General features: G+C 40.2%; 1 non-coding gene across 1 annotated transcript; it reads right to left on the reverse strand.

Annotated features, from left to right (window-relative positions):
* Window positions 1-2217: 2217 nt before the first annotated feature.
* On the reverse strand, window positions 2218-2325 carry LOC112752764 (small nucleolar RNA R71). Its single transcript, XR_003177181.1, has one exon. It is a non-coding gene; the product is annotated as a small nucleolar RNA R71 (small nucleolar RNA).
* Between the last annotated feature and the right edge of the window lie 3847 nt (window positions 2326-6172).

The following is a 6172-nucleotide window of genomic DNA, read 5'->3' on the forward strand; positions in this document are numbered from 1 at the left end:
CTGCTGATGCTGTTGGATTCTGACCTCCCTGCACTCAAATTGGATTTTCTGGAGCTACAGAACTCGAAATGGCATGCTTCCAATTGCATTGGAAAGTAGACATCCAGGGCTTTCCAGCAATATATAATAGTCCATACTTTGCACAAGGATAGATGACGTAAACTGGCGTTCAACGCCAGTTCTCTGCCCAATCCTGGCGTCCAACGCCAGAAAAGGATAAAAAACTGGAGTTGAACGCCCAAACTGGCATAAAAACTGGCGTTCAACTCCACAAATGGCCCCTGCACGTGACTCACTTAAATCTCAGCCCCAGCACACACCAAGTGGGCCCCAGAAGTGGATCTCTGCATCATCCATCATAGTCCACTCATATTCTGTAACCCTAGGCTACTAGTTTAGTATTTAAACAACTTTTAGAGACTTATTTTGGATCTCATGACATTTTCAGATCTAAACTTTGTATTCTCTGATGGCATGAGTCTCTAAACCCCATTGTTGGGGGTGAGGAGCTCTGCTGTGTCTCGATGAATTAATGCAAGTATTTCTGTTTTCCATTCAAACACGCTTGTTCCTATCTAAGATGTTCATTCGCGCTTAACTGTGATGGAAGTGATGATCTGTGACAGTCATCATCTTCCTCAAACCACGAACGTGTGCCTGACAACCACCTCCGTTCTATATCCGATTGAATGAGTGTCTCTTAGATTCCTTAATCAGAATCTCCGTGGTATAAGCTAGAACTGATGGCGGCATTCATGAGAATCCGGAAAGTCTAAACCTTGTCTGTGGTATTCCGAGTAGGATTCAAGGATTGAATGACTGTGACGAGCTTCAAACTCCTGAAGGCTGGGCGTTAGTGACAGACGCAAAAGGATAGTAAATCCTATTCCAACCGAATCGAGAACCAACCGGTGATTAGCCGTGCTGTGACAGAGCGCGTGAGCGTAGTTTTCACTGGAAGGACGGAAGGTAACCATTGACAACGGTGATCCACCAACACACAGCTTGCCATAGGGGGACGTGCGTGCGTGAACAAGAGGACAGAGGAAAGCAGAGATTCAGAAGACAAAGCATCTCCAAAACTCCAACATATTCTCCATTACTGCACAACAAGTAACTTTTAATTTATGCTCTACTGGTTATTCACAATTCAATTGATAAACATAATTGACTTCCTGACTAAGATTTACAAGATAACCATAGATTGCTTCAAACCAACAATCTCCGTGGGATTCGACCCTTACTCACGTAAGGTATTACTTGGACGACCCAGTGCACTTGCTGGTCATGTGTGCGAAATTGTAAGAGAGTAACAATTTTGTGCACCACCCAACTAACTCTCTACCTTTAATTTTCGAAAATTCCTTCCCTCTTTTTCAAAATTTCATTTTAATTAACTAATTGTTTTAATTTTAATTGAATTTAATTTCAATTTTGATTTTCAAATTTTAAATTTAAATTTAAAATATTTTTATTTTATTTTGTTAAATTTTCGAATTCTTCTCTCATCTCTAATCACCTTCTATTTATTTGTTCATCCATTAACACTTCTATCCTCACCCCTGTGTTTGGATTCTCATCTTTTCCTTCTTCTATTCTTACTTTCTTCTACTCACATAAAGGAATCTTTATACTGTGACATAGAGGATTTCATATTTTCTTTTCTGCTCTCTTCTTCTTTTTCAAATGAGCAGGAACAAGGATAAGAACATTCTTGTTGAAGCTGATCCTGAACTTGAAAGGATTCTGAAGAGGAAGCTAAGGGAAGCTAAAGCACAACTCTCTGGAGAAAATCTGACAGAAATTTTTGAAAAAGAAGAAAACATGGCCGAAAATAACAACAATGCAAGGAAGATGCTTGGTGACTTTACTGCACCTAATTCCAATTTACATGGAAGAAGCATCTCAATCCCTGCCATTGGAGTAAACAATTTTGAGCTGAAACCTCAATTAGTTTCTCTGATGCAACAGAACTACAAGTTTCATGGACTTCCATCTGAAGATCCTTTTCAGTTCTTGACTGAAATCTTGCAGATTTGTGAAACTGTTAAGACCAATGGGGTTGATCCCGAGGTCTACAGGCTTATGCTTTTCCCGTTTGCTGTAAGAGACAGAGCTAGAGTATGGTTGGACTCTCAACCTAAAGATAGCCTGAACTCTTGGTATAAGCTGGTCACGGCTTTCTTAGCCAAGTTCTTTCCTCCTCAAAAGCTTAGTAAGCTTAGAGTGGATGTTCAAACCTTCAGACAGAAAGAAGGTGAATCCCTCTATGAAGCTTGGGAGAGATATAAGCAACTGACCAAAAAGTGTCCTTCTGACATGCTTTCAGAATGGACCATTCTGGATATATTCTATGATGGTCTATCTGAACTATCAAAGATGTCATTGGACCATTCTGCAGGTGGGTCCATTCACCTAAAGAAAATGCCTCCTGAAGCTTAAGAACTCATTGACATGGTTGCTAATAACCAGTTCACGTACACTTCTGAGAGGAATCCTGTAAGTAATGGGACGCCTCAGAAGAAGGGAGTTCTTGAAATTGATACTCTGAATGCCATATTGGCTCAGAACAAAATATTGACTCAGCAAGTCAATATGATTTCTCAGAGTCTGAATGGAATGCAAGCTGCATCCAACAGTACTCAAGAGGCATCTTCTGAGGAAGAAGCTTATGATCCTGAGAACCCTGCAATAGTAGAGGTGAATTACATGGGTGAACCCTATGGAAACTGATAAACCACTATTTTATGGTTTATATTGTGTTTAATTGTGTGGTTTTATCATGATCCTTATCCACTTATTCATTAAATTAGCATGAAGTTATAATTCCTTCTTAAATTTATAACATGTTTGAAAACTGCTTCCTAGAGACTTTAATTATGTAATTTTTATTCTCCTTTATTCCATTCGATGCCGTGATCTGTGTGTTGAGTGTTTCAGACTTTACAGGGCATAAATGAGTTGGAGATTGGAAAGGAAGCTAGGAAAAATGGAAGGAACACAAGAATTTGAAGAGATAACTAGCGAGAAGTGACGCGGTCGCATGGCTCACGCGACCGCGCGAAGGAGAGCAAATCGCAGTGACGCGGCCGCATGGCTCACGCGGCCGCACGGATTGGAAAAGCTCAAGCGACGCGGTAGCGTGGACGACGCGAACGCGTAGCAAGGAAAAGCGCGAATGACCCGTCCGCATGGATGACGCGATCGCGTGACATGTGCGATCTGCATAATCTGCAGGATTCGCTGGGGGCGATTTTGGACCTTATTTCGACCCAGTTTTTGGCCCGGAACAGCAGACTAGAGCTAGAGAATATGCAGAAACAAAGAAGAACATTCATTTTACACAGTTTTAGTTTTAGATCTAGTTTTACTCCCATACGTTTCTCTCTCTAGGTTTAAGAATTTCATTTTTCAATTGGTCTTAGCATTGGAACATTGAGAAGAGTTATTTCCTCATCAAGACTTCGTCATTCTAGTTCGTTCTCTTAACTTGGTTTTATTCTTCCATGTTCTTTGCTTTGTTCAACTTTGTCATTTGAATACTTTCATGATTTTAATTTATTTCTTCTAATTTAATTTATTTTCTATTCTAATAATCATGTCTTCTTTTAATTTCCTTTCATGTGTTATGGATTTATTATTTACAATGAGTGAGTAGTTCCCCCACTTGATAGGGAGTTGATTGAAAGGAACTCTTGAGTTAGAAGGATTGAAAGAAAAATTGTAATTGGGTTAACTGTTGGATTGTTATCTAATCACTAACACCAATCCCTTTGAACTAAGTGGGTTGCAACTCGTGAACAGATCTAGCATTCTAACTTGTTTGACTTTCCCTTACCTAGTAAAGGATAACTAAACAGAACAACCATTAATTATAAATTAATCTTGAAATCATCCCATCAATGATAGAGATTCCAACTAATCAACTCCCAGTCAAGGCTTCTATTCATATTATTTGAATTTTTTTAATTTAATTTTCCACCTACTTAACTCAACTTCTTGGAACATCTGATTAATAAAATACCACACTTTTCTGCAACTCGTTGGGAGACGACCTGGGACTTAAACTCCCAGTAATTTTTAATTTAAACTCTCTGTGACATATTTCTAAATTGATAGGTAGATTTTCGGTGAGTTAAGAACTATACTTGCAACGTAACTATTTTAATAATTTTTAATTCGCCAACTTCTGTGTCTCATCAATTTTTGGCGCCATTGCCGGGAAGTTGCAATAGAGTGCTAAAGTTATTAATTAGAATTTATTTATTTGTATTTTATTTTATTTTGCTACTATGAGCTGTATGTTTCTTTCGTCAAATGACGCGTCACTTCCTGATCCGCGCTTGCTAATATTCAATCCTGAAATTGAAAGGACTATTTCACGAATACGGCGAGAACATCATCGGTTAGTCCGCTCTGAGGGCGGATCTGAAAGTGAACTTGAGGAAGAAACCAGCCCCCGTTCTACTGATTCGGTTGTTTTACGTGCAGAACATGACAGTTAGGAGAGTTACCATCTAGGAGGAAGGAGCCCCTGATTTTACAATGCAACCGTTTCAAGCGCATCATCCAGCAGTAGCTACAGATTTTGAAATAAAGACCGCACTGCTAAATTTGATGCCCAAGTTTCATGGCCTACCTGCTCAAGAGCCTATTAAGCACTTGAGAGATTTCCAGGCAGCTTGTTCTACTGTCAGGCATGATGGTACTGATGAAACTTCAATTTTGCTGAAAGCTTTCCCGTTTTCTCTCGAGGGAAAAGCAAGAGAGTGGTACTACACTCAACCTCTAGCAAATGTATCCAACTGGGATACACTCAGAAAGGAGTTTTTGGAGAAATTCTTTCCATCTGAAGTTACTGATAAACTGAGGAAGGATATTTCCACAATTGTTCAGGATGACAATGAGACTCTCTTTGAATACTGGGAGCGCTTCAATAATCTTCTGGAAGCATGCCCCCACCACATGATTGACAAGATAGTGTTACTTAGCTATATCACACAGGGCATGAGGCCCCAAGATAAGACCACATTGGAAAGTGCTAGCAATGGGTCTATGAAGAAGTACAAGACCACTGATGAGGCTTAGCAATTGATCAGTGATTTAGCTGAATCTACTAGGAACCACAGACAAAAGCAAGGTCGTTCAAAAGCCGTTGCAGAAGTATCCTCTAGCAGAGAGACTGCGGCTCTAGCTCAGAGTATATGGGAGATGACCAACTTACTGAAACAGATGCAATTGAATCAACAACAGGCTCAGCAAGCTCAAGCTCCTCCACCACAGCAAAACCAACAACTAGTCCCACAAAAAATTTACAGAATCTGTGCTGATTATAGCCATTACACTGATGAATGCCCGCAGCTCCAACAAGAAGACAACATGGTGGCATCCACTCATAACTTCTATGACCGCCCCAACCAAGGGTACAATCAAAGTGGAAATAATAACCATGGATGGCAGGACAATTCTAACCAGAATTTGAGGGACAACAATAACAGAGGAGGCCGAGATAATCAGGGAAATCAGAGGTGGAATAATAACAACAACAGGTAGCAGAATCAACCTTACAGAGCACCTCACCTGAGGCAAAACCAAAGACTACAGAACAATCAACAACAGACCTCTCAATTTACTCATTCTTCTTTATTTCCTAATGAAGAGCTACGACAATCTTTTGAGAGAAGACAACAGACCATGGAAAGTAACATCATGAATAGTATTAATGCCAGTCTGAATGGTCTCACCTCTACTTTGCAAGCTCTTATGTCACAGATTGGATGAACGCAAAATTCCAGTAATCAACCTTCAAGCTCCACTGGAATCCCCTCTCAACCATTACTCAATCCAAAGGGAGGCATTAATGCCATCACCCTAAGGTCTGGAACCACACTACAGGAGAGGAATCAGGAGGAACTAAGCTCACCAGAACCCACCTCAGCTGAAGAGGTAGTAGAAATAGAAGATGTTGAAGAGGAAGAGGACATACAGGACATAGCTGAAGAAGAAATAGCTCAACCACAGGAGGAAGCATCAAAAGACGCAGACACCACAGAAAATACTACTCCTATTTCATTTTCACAACTTGCAAGGAAGCCCAGGAAGCAGCTGGAACCCGACCCCAAAATGGTAGAAATATTCAAAAAGGTTGAGGTAACTGTTCCTCTTTTTGATG

This window comes from Arachis hypogaea, chromosome 15 (assembly GCF_003086295.3).
Source record: "Arachis hypogaea cultivar Tifrunner chromosome 15, arahy.Tifrunner.gnm2.J5K5, whole genome shotgun sequence".
Taxonomy (NCBI): domain Eukaryota; kingdom Viridiplantae; phylum Streptophyta; class Magnoliopsida; order Fabales; family Fabaceae; genus Arachis; species Arachis hypogaea.